The sequence below is a fragment of the Ctenopharyngodon idella genome, chromosome 16 (assembly GCF_019924925.1).
Source record: "Ctenopharyngodon idella isolate HZGC_01 chromosome 16, HZGC01, whole genome shotgun sequence".
NCBI lineage: Eukaryota > Metazoa > Chordata > Actinopteri > Cypriniformes > Xenocyprididae > Ctenopharyngodon > Ctenopharyngodon idella.
The window spans coordinates 8,098,935-8,116,452 of NC_067235.1; the positions used below are offsets into that span (position 1 = coordinate 8,098,935).

General features: G+C 39.5%; 1 protein-coding gene and 1 long non-coding RNA gene across 4 annotated transcripts in view; one reads left to right on the forward strand and one right to left on the reverse strand.

Annotated features, from left to right (window-relative positions):
* The window catches only part of LOC127497970 (uncharacterized), a 351,488-nt gene that overhangs the window by 331,594 nt on the left and 2,376 nt on the right, over positions 1 to 17,518 (forward strand). The window lies entirely within an intron of this gene.
* Positions 1 to 17,518, reverse strand: part of LOC127497975 (uncharacterized) — a 393,949-nt gene that overhangs the window by 327,462 nt on the left and 48,969 nt on the right. Inside the window, exon 3 of one of the 3 annotated variants that reach the window (XR_007925717.1) lies at positions 6,415 to 6,697. The exons of 1 other annotated variant lie outside the window; for it this stretch is intronic. This is a non-coding gene — a long non-coding RNA (uncharacterized LOC127497975). Of the gene's footprint in view, positions 1 to 6,414; positions 6,698 to 17,518 lie in introns of those variants that run through there. One more of the 3 variants, XR_007925716.1, reaches the window with a different exon arrangement.

Below are 17,518 nucleotides of genomic sequence, written 5' to 3' on the forward strand. Positions count from 1 at the left end.
AAAAATCAGAAAACCAGGAATGTGGTAAAAGGAAATTGGTTCAGATCACTTCACACTACACACAGCTGTAGTTAAAGGCTTCAAGTAAATGATGCTAACCGCTACTGTAGAAGTTATTAATTAGCTACACCTTAGCTGGATGGCCGCTAGGTCGTGTTAGCTTAGCTCCCTAGCCTGGTTTGTTTACAATATGATGTCGCGCGGTGGCGAGTTAGTACTTCCTGTGACAAGTTGTTGTCATGGGAAGCAGTGCGTGTCAGAGCAATTCGACAGTTCATGAAGAATGTCTGCACATCTGAAACGAGTCCTGCATTGAGTTAAAATGTGGCGCTTATACTTCAAGATATTCAAAAATTAGATGTTACATTCAGTAAAATGCAAATATGGTTTGGCATTTGCAAATTTTACTCATGTAACCCTTCTCTCTACTTTAAACAACTTGTACTTGTTTAAAGTGTACTTACACAGATTTGCTGTAAATCAAAGCTTGTTTAAGCATACATAGTTACGTCCGTCTTGTGCATGAATACTGACGTTCCTTTCAGTGAGTGAAACACAGTTTTGGTCACCAGGTAGCTATGCTTGTAGATGCAGCTAATGTTTAGATGAATTACATCAATTTAACTATAATTTCTGAGGTCGTTACACTGTAGAAAGGTGAGCATCACCAAAATCTACATTTCATATAACACTGCACTGAGATTTACTCATCAGAAACAGGTTAAGCAATACTGCAATTGGGAATTTTTTTTTTCAACCAACGCAGGCTAATAAATTCTGGTACAGTTTGTATGCCGCTGAGTTGAAATTCTTTTGTCAAAACAGACTTATGCTTTAATACTAAAGTTCTAAAATCTACTAAAGTAGATGTCAATTCAAGCTATTGTTTTATCTGCATCTACCAAGCCAGCAACTAGTCGTTGTCATGGAAACCAATGCGCTGCTGCACCAAGTCAAACAGCGTATATCAAATGTCTGTGCAAATATCTGCAAATATCTGTGCGTAGTCATAGACTGTCATGGACATTTGAGGATTACACATTAATTCGAGGTTTTCTTCCAGTCAGTATAATTCAAATTTTACAAATGCAGACTCCTGCTTTTCTGCGAACACACTTTTTCACCTACTTTAATAGCTTTATGCCCTATGGTGACTAGGAACCTTTGTAAAAGCTATGTGGAAGGCATTGTGGCCATGCTGGATGCCCCCTGGTGTCCACTTTGGCTTCTGTGATTTGCAGTTCAAAGTCAATGGGGTCTTAAGAACCCCTTCTGAGGGGCCTTGTGTGTTACAGGCCTTCTGTGTCGGGTCACGCGAATGGTATTGTGTGGGGGCAGGCTGTGTGGCCTAAAAGGTGACTAACTGGTGTGGGAGGAAAAGGGTGGTGTCCCCCTTCCATTCCAGGTTTGTTTGAGTCTGTGGCAGTAACATTGGGACTTTCAGATCTGCCCTGCTTGGTGTCGAGGCCAGCACTCAACCCGCGTTCAGACTTCTGGGTCTGAGAAGTCCTTTATGCCGGATGGTTTCAGCTACTTGAGTCAGAAATTATCGTTATTCTGTCTGGATGTGATCCAGAACAGAGAGTCTGTCTTGGTGGGTCACACCAGTCAAAGACTTCAGGCGAAAATTAATGTCTCATATGTTGGCATGGACGTTGTGGTCCGCTAAGCAGTGGCTCTGGCCCCTCCTCCCTTTGTACAGGGCTGGGAGAGCTTGCGCTGCTGCTGTGAAATCCATCAGGGTGCATGTTCCTTGTGTGGTTCATTTGCAGTTGGTCTGACTGTTTCAGTTCTTTTTGGACCACAACGAGTTTGTCTCCAACGCGGCCGAATTGCTGAGTCAGTGTTTGGATTTCAGCTCTGCATGTGGATGGCCTTCAAGGGCCTCAGCTTTAGTGTCTCTTTAAATTCAAACAGTTCTTTACGTTTTTTTTTTTTTTTTTAAGTGGAAAGTTCTTTTTCAGGTCTTGTTTGATGGCATTTTCCAGCTGCTCTCTGTGCTCAGCAGCTGTCAGAGCCTCCTGAAGACTGGTGAGCTCCCTCATTTGCTCCACTCTGTCAGGGTCCTTGCATCTGATCTGTTCTCACGCTGAGTGGGTTGGTTCTCTTTGGAACTCTGTGACTTGCAGTGTTCCTTCATTCACCTCTGTTGGAAGCCCGTATGAGCATGGGCTAAGGGGAAGATGAAGCTCTTTGTGGCTCAGGCTGGGTGTCGAGTGTTCGCTTGTGTTGCCAATCTTGCCGTTCCTTTCTCTGCGGTTGCAGGTCGTTGACTGCTTTGGCTGAAGGATGTCCATCACACTGTTCCGCTGGGTCTCCAGGGGGTCCTGGATGGCAGGGCTGGATGTCCTAGGCAAACTGGCACACTTATGGGGATACGAGAGAGAGAGAGATGGCACAGGCAAATGCAAGTTCATACAGAACGGCTATGTGGGCCATGTAGGGAGTGAATAGCTGAGGTGGGAGAAGCTAGTATGAGACTTAGTGCTGGTCACAACTAAGGGGTTTGAGTATCTTTGTTGACAGCTGTAAGCTGTGTCGACTGATGACTGGGCTGGTACATGTCGTTAAACTATTACTCAGAATACTGATGGTTTTTTTCACAGGTTGTCACCCTGAGGGTAACAAATAAACAAAACTGAAATAAAACAATAAAAGGAAATCAGAAAGGGAAAGGTAGAAGGAGGATTTTACCTATTTAGTTTTGCTAGGAGATATGGCTTAAGCTGGTGTCACTTGTTCAAGTAATTGCTACTGTAAGCTCATAAGCCTACGGTTAGACTAGTGCTAGGCTAACAGAGAAACACCAAACACCTCAAGGTCAAAAGGAAAAGAAACAATGGGAAGTGTTTCTAGTCCTTTCTGGGGCCACCAGTGCATTGGGCGGTGGCTGTACTTCATGTACTTGGCACGAAGGAGTGAGGAGGGGTAGCTAAGAGATAGGAATTAGGATATTAATAACCTATAACTCATTATGTCTCATTAAGGAAACAACAGTTTCTAGAACAACTATAATCCTATAAAGAGAGGGAAGATGGTGATGGTAAAATAACTAAAAATAGGGTAAATGCAGAAGGTCCTTTTAGCTCTAGGGAACTAAAAGGGGAGGTGGATACACAAATTGATTTAATTAAAATTCTAAACTTAAATCCAACTTGGCTGAATAGAGATATTCAGGCTTAAACAAAAGAAAGTGAATGAAATAAAATAAAACAAATAGAGGAGGAATAAAGTCGAAATAAAAATGAAATTAGAATTTCCTTATAGATTTAGAAATCTAAAAGGAAATGTAAATAGACAAAATTGATTTAATTAAATTTTCAAATTTAACTAAATTCAACTTGGCTGCATAGGGATAGTCAGGATAACAAAGTATTTGTATGAAATAGAAATAAAATAGAGGAATAAGGTTAAAAATAAAAAGTAAACCTGGAATTTCCTTATAGCTCTATGAAACTAAAGGATAGGTAACTAAACAAATTGATTTAATTAAATTTCAAATTTAATTTAAATTCAACTTGACTGAATAGGGATATTCAGGCTTAACAAAGTGAGTGAAGGAAATAAACTAAGATAAAATAGAATAGGGGAGGAATAAAGTCAAAATACTAAAGATGACCACACACACACACAAATGGTTTAAACCAGTGATGGGTGCCTTTGGGGCATTGTGAAGCTTTGGAACCCAGGCAAATCATTTGTCTTGTGATTCAGAGCTTGTATCAAACTGCTAAAGTCACGTGATTTCAGTAAACGAGGCTTCGTGATGTGTCATAGCTGTTTCAAAGTGATTTGAAATGTCAAGGGTTCGTCTCTAAGTCTCATGAGCCCATGTCTATACATGATTTGTATATGAAATGTGTATAATACATTTAAATGACACATTTGATAAAGGAAAGAGACATATTTAAAACTCTCTTGTTTGTCTGATATAGCCCAGTTTTCATAAACGAGCCCTACAGTTCACTGAAATATCATGTCTTAACAGAAACCTCATGTTTAAGGATATTAGATGATTCGTTGATCACCTTTAATTGATTACAACTTCAATAAAACATTTGTGAAAGTGTATTAAAGATATCTCGTTGAGTTAAGTCTTCGCTACACTTACTGTTCTGACCAGTAGGGGTCACCAGCTTGTGGTGCTTTGAGCGGTTCACAACAGTGACTCATTTGTGACGCAACTGATTTGTTCGATTCGGAGCTTCACAAAGCTTCGCATTCCCCATCAACAGTTCCAATCAAAGTACCTCCTAAAAAGGGTCCCAAAGTTCGAATGTTACACTTCACGTTCGAAAGTGTCTCGGTGTTAGCAGGGTGCTAGCAGCTTTTAGGTGAGGTAAAGGGTTTTAACTTGTAGGGTATACGTGTAGGGTTGCTAGAGAGCTAGCTTTGGCTACACACGGTTGTTGTGACGTGGGTACTGTTATCAGACTTTTAGAGGTGTCTGCTCACACGCTGTGTTGTCATGCATTGCCAAGAGACCAATGCTAGCTCACAACACAACCAGAATAGAGCAGCATTCTAATTGTGCTGTAAGTCTGCATTGAGAACTCTAGTGTGGTCACGCATAACTCACAAATCACAACAGCACATCACTTCACAGACAATGGTGAATTACTAGTTAGCTAGGCTAGAATTTACACCACAAATTTGATGCGATTGTTTCATATGAGCGGTCCAGCGCATTGATATGAATACGATAATGATAAGGCCTTATTAATCGGTGACTGAGGAGCATCGCCCAGAACACCATTACAAACGCTGTAGTGAGATTCTTCGTCTGAGGAGCATCGCTTTATAAAGATCGCTTTATAAATAATCTTCCTGATCAGTTTCATCGCATTAGCATACCGGACAGCTTAGAAGACCTCGATGTTGCAACAGAAACTATTGCCTCTGTCTTTTCCAGCACAGTTGCTCCTTTGCGCTTCAAAAAAGATTAAGGAAATTAATCCAACACCGTGGTACAATGAGCACACTTGGGCCCTAAAGGTAGCAGCCAGAAAAATGGAGCGCAGCTGGAAGAAAACAAAACTAGAAGTTTTTTGCATTTCGTGGAGCGAGAGAATGATTGAGTACAGAAAGTCCTTAAAAACTGCTAGATCTGCCTATTTTTCAAAACTTTTAGAAGAAAATAAGCACAACCCTAGGTATTTATTTGATACAGTGGCTAAATTAACAAGAAATAAAGCTTCAACTTCTGATGTTTCCATAGAGCACAGCAGTAATGACTTTATGAACTTCTTTACTTTCAGGATTGACAATATTAGAAAGAAAATTATAACCATGCAACCGTCTACTACAGAATCTCGTCAGACAGTGCATTGTAGTGACCCTGAGGAAAAATTCAATTCATTTACTGCTTTAGGAGAGGAAGAATTGTCTAAACTTGTTAAATCATCAAAATCAACAACATGTATGTTAGACCCTATACCGAATAAGATATTGAAAGAGATGCTTCCAGAGGTCATAGATCCTCTTCTTAATATCGCTAATTCGTCTTTATCACTAGGATACGTACCAAAAACTTTTAAGCTGGCTATTATTAAACCTCTTATTAAAAAAACACAACTTGATCCTAGAGAATTAGTCAAGTCAAGTCAAGTCACCTTTATTTATATAGCGCTTTTTACAATGTAGATTGTGTCAAAGCAGCTTTACATTGATAACTGGTACATTATTTGGCTGCACAGCAGCTCTTAAAAGAATAGTGTCAATGCAGGCAGATCAAAGCACTGTTGAATATCAAATGTCAAGTGTCCCCAACTAAGCAAGCCAAAGGCGACAGCGGCAAGGAACCCAAACTCCATCAGGTGACATCAGGTGGCAGACAAGTGGCAAATAGGTGTTTAAATGGAGAAAAAAACCTTGGGAGAAACCAGGCTTAGTCGGGGGGCCAGTTCTCCTCTGGCCAACAGTGCTTTGTTACGATTCAGGTAGCTATCATAAGTCCGACAGGATTAATTAGCCAACTACAGGCCGATCTAAAATCTCACTTTTCTATCAAAAATACTAGAAAAGGCAGTATCATCACAACTATGTTCCTTTTTAGAAAGAAATAGTAACTGTGAGGATTTCCAGTCAGGATTTAGACCGTACCATAGTACTGAGACTGCCCTCATTAGAGTTACTAATGATCTGCTCTTATCATCAGATTGTGGTTGTATCTCTCTATTAGTGTTATTGGATCTTAGTGCTGCATTTGACACTATTGATCACAATATTCTTTTAAATAGACTCGAAAATTGTGTTGGCATTAGTAGAATTGCATTGTCATGGTTCAAATCATACTTATCTGACCGTTATCAGTTTGTAGTAGTAAACGAAGACATGTCATATCGATCACAAGTTCAATATGGAGTACTGCAAGGGTCAGTACTAGGACCGTTGCTTTTCACTCTGTACATGCTACCCTTGGGAGATATCATAAGGAAGCATGGCGTTAGTTTTCACTGTTACGCTGATGATACTCAGCTCTATATTTCTTCGCGCCCTGACGAAACTTACCAATTCACAAAATTAACAAAATGCATAGCTGATATAAAAAATTGGATGACCAGTAATTTCCTACTACTAAATTCAGAAAAAAACAGAGATTCTAATTTTTGGACCAAAAACTTCTTCACGTAATAACCTAGAATACTGTCTAACACTTGATGGCTGCTCTGTTAAGTCTTCGTTGTCAGTTAGGAACCTGGGTGTGCTGTTTGATACCAATCTTTCATTTGAAGGCCATGTTTCTAGCATCTGTAAGACCGCATTCTTCCATCTTTAAAATATATCTAAACTACGACATATGCTTTCAACGAAAAATGCAGAATAGTTAGTTCATGCGTTCATGACCTCAAGGCTAGATTACTGTAACGCTCTACTGGGTGGTTGTTCCGCTCGCCTGATAAATAAACTACAGCTTGTACAAAATGCAGCAGCTCGAGTTCTTACTAGAACTAAGAAGTATGACCACATTAGCCCAGTTCTGTCAACACTGCATTGGCTTCCTGTTAAACATCGTGTAGATTTTAAAATCTTGCTAATTACTTACAAAGCACTAAATGGTTTAGCTCCTCAGTACCTGAGTGAGCTCGTAATGCATTATAGTCCTTCACGTCTACTGCGATCTCAGAATTCAGGCCAGCTGATAATACCTAGAATATCAAAATCAACCGCAGGCTGTAGATCCTTCTCCTATTTGGCACCTAAACTCTGGAACAATCTTTCTAGCATTGTTTGGGAAGCAGACACAATCTGTCAGTTTAAATCTAGACTAAAAACGCATCTCTTTAACCTGGCATACACATAACACATTATCAATTTATATTTACAAATCCGTTAAAGGATTATTAGGCTGCATAAAGCAGGTCAGCCGGAACCGGGAACACTTCCTATAACACCACATGTACTCATTACATCAGAAGAAGAATGGCATCTACGCTAATATTAGTCTTTCTGTTTATCCCGAGGTTTACCGTAGTCAACCAGATCCGGGCCGTATCCACTGTGAAGGCCTCATCGACACGACAGCCAGTGGCACAGTTCCTCAACAAACCATCCATACCGGCGTGATGAATACGATCCTCAACTGGATGGAACTGGAATAAATACTTTGAATGTTGCGATCCTATCGGACTTATGATAGCTACCTGAATCGTAACAAAGCATTGTTCGCCAGAGTAGAACTGTCCCCCCGACTAAGCCTGGTTTCTCCCAAGGTTTTTTTTCTCCATTTTAACACCTATTTGCCACCTGTTTGCCACCTGATGTCACCTGTTGGAGTTTGGGTTCCTTGCCGCTGTCGCCTTTGGCTTGCTTAGTTGGGGACACTTGACATTTGACTTGACATTTGATATTCAACAGTGCTTTGATCTGCTTGCATTGACACCATTCTTTAAGAGCTGCTATGCAGCCAAAATTATATACCAGTTATCACTGTAAAGCTGCTTTGACACAATTTGCATTGTAAAAAGCGCTATATAAATAAAGGTGACTTGACTTGACTACATGCATGTATAAGATGTTAATAAAGCTCATGGAACAACACATGATTGATTACTGGGTCCGTCTGCAAACAATTGTTTTAAATGATGCCCCCATTCTCCACCAAAATTCTGTAGCGATATTAGCTCAAAATAAATATGATAATTAATCATAACTAGTTATAATTAATTATGAATATTTGGATCGGTTAATAAAATTAACTTAATGTAATAAAATTAATATTACAATCAATTAACCTGTTCGTCCAGTGAACACTCAGTGTTAATTGTTTATTAATTCTAAGAAATGTTCCTTTCCAGGTTATGGGAAACAACATTCCTATTGTACGGTACTACTTAGAGCATGTAGTCAAGATCTGATCATTTAAGTGGCAATCTATTCACAGACAGGGAGTCAGAACCAAATATGTATTGTGCACAAGTTTTATTAACTAAATCACGAACACATAGCTAATTAACAAACACAAACATACATACACGTAAGTCACACATAAACAGGTAAAATGATAAATGATAGAGTGAAACCGGAAGTGGGAAACAGTAGGAGCTACGAAGAAACCAAAAACCAGGAAAAGAATCATCAATATTCATCATAAAAACTCCCTTGTAAAAAGGAAAATCACAATTTTAACTGACTAGCAGCAATTTAATATACCGTACGATACTTGCATTAGGCCTCTGCCCTTTTGAAGAGCATCTGGATATATTGTTGCCGTAGGAAGTCCTGAGAATTCGGTCCGATGGTACTGAAGTTGCAATCAATGTCTTCTGCGTTGAATGAAGAAGCGAAAACAAACTTGCATGGTTAGTTTGAATCTTGTATTAGGAAAGAGTTCTTTTACTCTTCTAGAAGAGCACATGGCTGGGGTTGCAGGGTTAGGATTACAGGCCTGGCAGGTCCTTAGGCCTTGGCCTAAAGAGGTCGCCCTGCAGGGCGTCAGTCCATCCAAAGAAGCAAGAGAGGGCGGAGGAGAACTGTGCGCTGGCTTTTAGCCTCTTGTGCTGGACATTCTCCCTCTAGGTCAGTGGACCAATGATACATGAGCTCCCGACAGGAAAGTTTACGATCCTCTGTGTTTCTAGTAGGGGATCTGCACATTAACTGGTTAAGTTGTTTTGAAGAAACTATTAAAGATTCTTGTAATACTGATATGTTGCACAGGTATCGAAATACCCTATTCACGAACATTCAAATCTTCAAAATACAAACTCATAAACACCAAACTTGGTATAGGTGAGTTTACGTTAACCATTGGTTCTTATCATAAAATATGTATAGCAATACTGAATTCAAAAACCAGAGATAATACACAAACAGTAATAATGGATGCCATGTCCTATGGATATGCATGTTCATTTATAGAACAGCCTGTCTATAATTGAATGCAGGAAAGTCTGTCTTGAGGGTTTTCTATGTGTCTCTTTGTCTCTGCTTTTCCACGTGGCAACACACACATACTTCAGGGCAACAAAACTAAGGCTTGTCTTCTCGGGGGATGGGGACAGGCCCCAGAGTAAGTTTTTAAAACAATTATTTGTTAAATATAACAAATAATTGTGTCGGATTTGTCTCAGTTGTTACAAAGTCATTCAATTGATCTACTGATTTTGATAGATCTAGTAATCTAGAAATAAAAGAGTGACCTTGAGGAATGATTCTCATGGCAAAATTGAAATGAACTAACAGAGTCAGAATATCCCTCTTTGATAGGGTGGTTGAATGGGAGAAGGAATTAATAAATTCTATGATGCGCTGTAATTTCTCAGAAGGGAAAGATGCTTGCATGTGGATTGAGTCTAGTGTGATTGCTAAGAAATCCAAAACCTGACTAGGCCCTTTTATTTTTCCTTGGATAGGGGAATGCCGGTTTTTGAAAAAGTCTCTATTACCAAGTTGATGCAACGGGATGATTTAGAGTTAGGGTAATCGATGACCAAAATAATGTCCAGTAAATGCAGAACGAAAGGCAGTTATTGAGTAAAATCCAGCAGAGCGCCTCAGACAAGGTGTCGAAAATGCTTGGGCTGCTCTTGCAACCGAAAGTGAGTCTTACTGAAAAATAGATTTTGTTGCGCCAACTAACTCCAAAGAGATGCCACTGAGACAAGTGCAAAGGCAATATTTTGAATGCACCCATGATATCTGTTTTGCTAAGCCAAGCACCTCTGCAGGCTAACTTAATGAGTTTAATAGCGTGGTCAACTGTTGAATAAGCAAGAGAGAATGGTTCTGAGGGAAAAAGGTTGTTAATGCTTTGCACACTGTGGGTGGAATGCGGTGCTGACAGATCGATTATTAATTGCTTTTTTCCTGAATATTTTCTTGTGGCAATTCCTATGGTGTTTATGCGAAAATTTTTGAATGGTGGCTTGTCGAAAGGCCCGATCATGTATCCTTTATTAACTTCTTTTGCCAGAAGTTCATCAACGATCTGGGGTTCTTTTTTCGTGGATTGAAGATTGAGACAGCTGAATGAGAATGTAGGAAGATGGGAAAGACCTGCTGAAAAACCATAGATTAGTCCCATTAACAGGTAAACAACGATTTGGATGCTTTGTGAGAGCTTTGGAATGCTTGTGGACATTGATGGAAGTTTTTATTTCTTTTTTATGAAGTGTGTGCGACGTGGGCATGCAAATTTCAGGTGGCTGTTCCCGCAGTAACTGCAAACATGAAAGAACTTACAATTAGGTCGTGTACAGACATTTTCGTTAAAATTTTAACATAAAGGTGTTTGTCTTTCAGGCTTCACCTGAGTGCTAGAGTCATTCTTTAACATCTTTGGGCATAGTGTTGTTGTATGAGAAAAAGAGCTGCAAATGGAACACGACAGGGCTCTGTGACAAGTGAAATGTCTACTAATAAGTGACAAATTGACGCCGGACCAGTCCAGGTGTTGATTAAAACGTTGGATGCACATGGCCGCTTTAGCGACTTATGATATTTGTAGAATAAGGTACCTCTGTAAGACATGGCAAGGTCGGAGATAGTAGCAAGGTAAGTGTCTAATTCTTGTCTCCTGTCCGGGTAAACTTCACAAATAATGTCTCTGAATACACCAAAGCAACGTAAAATTTGGGCGAAGTTAAGTTCCTTAATAGCCTGGGATCATTGTCTTTTAAAACAACGGCAATGTCCCCACAGTCGACAATCCTTCTATCATTGGTTTCCGTGCATAGCAGAATTTTAATTAATGTCATTACCTGACAGGATTTGTGCACTCAGCTGGGGTCTCCTTGCATAGCGGGACGAGATGTAGAAGAACAACGCTGAGCTTCCAATGCTTGGACTCTTCCATCCATCTTGGAAAGCACACCTTGGATGGAAGTCAGAGCTGACAGAATTTGGTCATCTCTCTGTTGCACAGGGTTTTGGTTAGAGTGATGCGGCTTGGCTTTCTTCAGAAGCGAAGGAGTATTTTCACTAGAGATGTTTTTTCTTTTTGCTGAGGCTTTCCGACCTGTGGCGCGAGGAAGAGGAGGAACTGTATCAGGTGAATGGGCCTGGTTACACTCAATGAAGAACTGGAAAAGTTGTTTGTGGCTGAGGTCAGGAGGGGCTTGAATATTGAAAGTATACAGAGTGAATAGGATTTTTTTCTTTGGGACATTCGTTGATGCTGACATGAGTCTTAGCTGCTAACTGGGAGCTGCGTCTGGGAGGAAGTGATCGTGCTCATCCGGATTAGGAGTTTCTTCGAGCGTTTCTTCGAAGATCAGGGGATCTTCGATAATATCAGGGCTGTCCATCGACATTAGATGCAAGAAAAGATAAACTGAAAATATGACAGGTAATCGCATACTTTACGAGCCATTCAAGCTACTGACTTGCTTGCGAGCTGGCTAAGCTGAAAGTGCGTAATAGTGCCATGTATATATACACGTACCTTGATAGGAGAATCATTGTGATTGGAGAGATTGAACAGCTGATAGTCAGCTGATGCTGAGTTATGCCTACGTGGCCTGCCTGAACTAACGCTTGCACTAGATTTGAATTCAGTCTTGACTCTAGAACATAGCAGATACATTTTCTGTACTGTAACAACTTAGGCATATGATCTGCGGTACAAAAAGCCAAACTTCAATGATGCTGGCACTCCCTGTCACACAACAGAAAAGGACAGACAGGTAAGTAAGGTTAAACAGATCTTTATTGTAGCAGAGGGCGGAGAGGCACAGGAATGCAGCACAAGTGAATCAATGGCAGAAGGAATATCAGATGAAGACTTAGCTGACTTGTAAACAGATATCTTTCTTTTGCAGATGCAGATCGGGAAGCGGTGGCTGGTGAATGGGTATCCAGACGGAGGGTGATTGAAGACAGAAGACGGATGACAGAAGACAGAAGACTGATGAGGAAGTGCAGGTAAATCAGTATCCGGAAATGCATCTTTACGTACAACTGCCAGCCTGCATAGAGAGCTTCTTGAGACTCCAGAGACACCAGAAGCTTCAAATACCTGTTTGCTGCTCAACACTGGCTTTTTTTATAGCTGCCCTTTTAATACAATTCATTTTTTTGACAGGAACTTTCTTTAATAAGCCTTTATCTGATCGAGTTCTGCTGTGCTCTAAATCACTCACAAATATTATGATAATTCGATAATCTCCATTCAGTTTTCACACAATATTAGTTGTTTTCATGCCTTTTGCACAACATTGCACCATTTCATGCTTTTCATCTTCAGAAAGATCTTTCTTCCTCCCCATATTGCATGAGAACTGTGACTTGCTTAATAATGTGGACCAACCTCTAAGTAGGGTTTCCATAGACCTGGCAAATTATTTTGTCTGAGATTGATACCAGTTATCTAAAAAGACATGGATAAATAAACAAACAAACATTTTCTTAGAAAAACTAAAATCTGAATGTTTATTCTACTGAAATCTTACTGATATGTCACTTGCATAATAATTTGGAACGCGGTGTATATGCACTATAAATCACTAAGGGTAGGTTTAAGGGTGGGGTGGGTGTAGTCGTTAATAAAAAAATTAGTTTTGCTAAATAGAAATAGGACAAATGGTGTAAAAAGTCCACACATTGCATTTAAATGGACACGCATTTTGATTGGTAATGACAGTCATACGTAAATTCATGACGACAGATGTAACACAACACTGTTATTATTTTTACGCCAGCTAAAGGGCGCATGACTTTAAAACGTAAATATAGGTTGTAATAAGGTGTTTGAAAAATGACCTATAGGGTCGTTTTTTGGAGGACAGTCTGTGTATTACAGTGGAACCACGTTCCTGGAGGCCCCCAACACTGTATATTTTGTATCTCTCCTTTGTCTGACACACCCATTTCAGGTCTTGGAGTCTCTACTAATGAGCTGATGATCTGAATCAGGTGTGTTTGATTATGGAGACATGGAAAACATGCAGTGTTGAGGGGCCTCCAGGAATGTGGTTGGGAACCCCTGCTGTAGTAGACGGTTGCGTGGTTATAATTTTCTCTCTAATATTATCAATCTTGCAAGTAAAGAAGTTCATAAAGTCATTACCTCTGTGCCGTTTGGAAACATCAGAAGTTGAAGCTTTATTTCTCGTTAATTTAGCCACTGTATCAAATAAATACCTAGGGTTGTGTTTGTTTTCTTTCACTTTTTAAGGCCTTTCTGTATGCAAAAATGCTTTCTTTTCACGAAATGCGAAAAACCTCTAGTTTTGTTTTGCTCTCCATTTTTCTGGCTGCTCTCTTAAGGGCCCAAGTGTGCTCGTTGTACCACGGCGTTGGACTATTTTCCTTAATCTTCTTTAAGAGCAAAGGAGCAACTGTGTCTAATGTGCTCGAGAAAAGAGAGTCAATAGTTTCTGTTGCAACATCGAGTTCTTCTAAGTTATCTGGTATGCTTAGGAGATGAAACTGATCAGGAAGATTATTTATAAAGCAATCTTTAAAGGTAGAAGTGATAGTTCTACCATATTTGTAACAGGGAGGTGGTTTTGCAGCCTTGGCTAAATGTAGTATACACAAGACTAGATAATGATCTGATATGTCATTACTCTGCTGCAGAATTTCAACGGCATCAATATCGATTCCATGTGACAATATTAGATCTAAAGTATGATTACGATGATAAGTGGGTCCTGACACGAGTTGTGTAACTCCAATAGAGTTTAAAATGTCTGTAAATGCCAATCCCAATGTGTCTTTTTCATTATCTACATGGATATTAAAATAACCAACAATTAGGACTTTATCTGCAGCCAGAACTAACTCCGACAGAAAATCATCCTGGTGCCCTGTATACAGTAGCCAGCACAAATGTCAAACGGGATTTATCACGTACACTACATAATGTTACATAAAGCACAATCACTTTGAAGGAATCATATTTTAAAAACTTCTGAGTAATACTGAAGATATTACTATAAATTACAGCAACACCCAGCCAGGTTTCTGTCAAACACAGCACATCTAGTTTATAGTATGTGATCCATATCATTTACAATAAGTGCTTTTGAAGAAAGGGATCTAATATTCAGCAATCCAAGCTTTATCATTTGTTCATCCGTATTATATCTGTTTTTTATTTGTTGAACGTCAATTAAATTTTTACCCTTATATGAGTTTTGGAGTTTTTTTGTATTTACTAAATCAGTGAACAGACACATCTCTATGTGATGATATCTAGGTGAAAGAGTCTCTATGTGTTGGGATTTATCTGACTTTGGTGCTAGCAGATGGCCTGTAACAAAAGCGTGCTGACATACAGAGCTTCTTTAAGGTTGGATTTGGTTGAGCTCTAGCTCTGACCAGGAAACTTTCCCAAAAGATATACTTTCTCTCAATAAGAGGTTCAGACAATAGTCATCATTATTCTCTAGTGATTGAAGATGAAAAGTAAAATAAATGCTTTAACATATAAGCTTGAAGAAGTCATTCAAATCATTTAATATTTAGAAGGATATAAATTGATTAATACCTTGCTCAACAACCGCTCAACATTGAAGCGGCGGTGGATTTCAGAATCCAACCATTCAAAGCAAATGTTGTTTTTTTCCCTTTATTTTCTTGTCAAAGTGCACCAGAATGCTTTGTTTAGATGTTAAAATCACAAAAAATTCTCCTGGAGGAAGATGCCCCCAGAACCCCAAACAACAATATAGTTTGTAAACATGTCACCTTTTTCACCTCTTCTGAGCATGCAGGTCTGTCTATAGTGTGGAACATGAAAATAGAGACACTAGCCATCATAATCAAACATATGCCGGGAGCCAGAGCACCTGACATCAAAGCAAATTTAAAAGAGCTGGCTAATGCTAATTGTAAATACTCTAAGATTGTTATTCACATCGGCACAAATGATGTCCGACTTCGCCAGTCGGAGATCTCTAAAAATAACATTAAAGAGGTGTGTGAACTTGCTAGTACGATGTCAGACACTGTAATATGCACTGGCCCCCTCCCTGTTGGGAGGCAAATAGCACTTGACTAACTGGGACCCAGGTCAGTAAATCAGTAAGCTGCCTCATGTCAGAAGTCATATAAATCCCAACACATAGAGACTCTTTCACCTAGATATTATCAAATAGAGACTGTGGTGTCTGTTCCCCAAATCTAATTAATACAAAAAAGTCCCAAACCCATTTAAGGTAAAATTTAATTAATGTTCAACAAATAAAAAACAGCCATAATACAGATGAACAAATGATAGAGCTTGGTTTGCTGAATATTAGATCCCTTTGTACAAAAGCACTTTTTGTAAATGATATGATCATAACCTAGATGTGCTGTGTTTGAAAACCTTGAATAAAACCAGAAAATTACATTACTTTAAATGAGCCCACCCCCCAAGTTTACTGTTATAAACATGTAGATAATGAAAAAGATGCATTGGGATTCTAAACTCTATTGGCATTAGGCAACATATGTCAGGACCCACTCGTTGTCGTAATCATACTTTAGATCTAATATTGTCACATGGAATTGATGTTTATGGCATTGAAAATCTGCAGCAGAGCAATGACATCTCATATCATTATCTAGACTCGTGTATACCAGTGGCAAATGGTGACTTTTTTTAACCAGGTATGCTGGGTGGTGCGTCAGAAAACGAATGAGAAACCCATAGGCCAGAAAACGAATGAGAACGCGGGACAATGATGACGTTCCATAACAAAAGAGCAAAGGCACAAAAGCTGCTGTAGATCAGCTTACCCGGAAGTCTCTGTAACTGGCAGATTTAAAGAAAATTACTGTCGCTTGGCAAATAAATAAATTACAGACAGTTACATACGCATTACCAATTTTTTATCATGTAGACTTTATGGTACACCTTAAACAAGGGATATAATAGTAATTTATAGATAGTGTTAATATTAATTGCTGAGTCCACAAATAGCTTGGGTATGCAGAGCATTCACAGCTTATATGGACCGCATGCCACTGGTGTATACTCTATTTAGCCAAGGCTGCAAAAGCAACTCCCTGTTACAAATATGGTAAAACTATCACTATCACTACCACTAACGATTGCTTTATTAATAACCTTCCTAAACAGTTTGAACTCCTCAGCATACCAGATATATCCAGATATTCTTCTTAAAAGAACTCGATGTTGCAACAGAAACCATTGACTCTCTCTTTTCCAGCACTTTAGACACAGATGCTCCTTTGCACTTAAAGAAGATTAAGGAAAATAGTCTGACACCGTGGTATAACGAAAAATGGAGCGCAGCTAAAAGAAAACAAAACTAGAGGTATTTCATATTTCGTGGAAGGACAGTGCTACTGCATGCAGAAAGGCCTTAAAAACTGCTAGATCTGCTTACTTTTCGACTCTTTTAGAAGAGAACAAACACAACCCTAGGTATTAGCTGCCTCGCTGCTCAGATTGGTTTGCGTCTGTAACTCCGTATAGCTTTGTTTTGAATCTCTTACTTTTATTCATTGTTGCTTATTTTTTTATTTTATTTTTTTATTACCTTATATGTAATATTGCCTACCACACTAATCTGATGTCGCTAGCTTGTAATCTTTGAATCTAAATCGCTGTTACAACGCATTTGCATTTGCAGCGCTAGCTTGTTAACTTGTTAACAGTCTCTCGCGCGCTCCTTTTTCAACGCGTTCTTCAAACAGCTGTGGTAAGTCGGATCAGTCTACAAACACGGTGAGTCATGTCATCCTCTCCCAGCATTGCTACCTGTTCCATTTGCCACATGTTCACCATAGCTCTCTCTGTCAGCGACGAGGGATTTACATGTCATAAATGTAGGGAAATAGTCAGGCTGACAGAGAGAATCTCAGAATTAGAGACACGCATCCAAACTTTAATCGAGGATAGTAAGAATGCAAGGGCTTCAGATACTGTTTTGGATGCGACTAGCTTAGTGAACTCTGTACATTGTTTGGTTCCGGCTGTAGAGCCCGCGCAGCAGGGCACTTGGGTAACGGTGAGGCGGCTTAGCCGTGGAAAACACCACTCTTCCGTTCCAATAAGAACATCAAACAGGTTCTCCCCACTCAGTGATACACCCACTGAGAATCCTGTTGAAAGTGCCCTAGT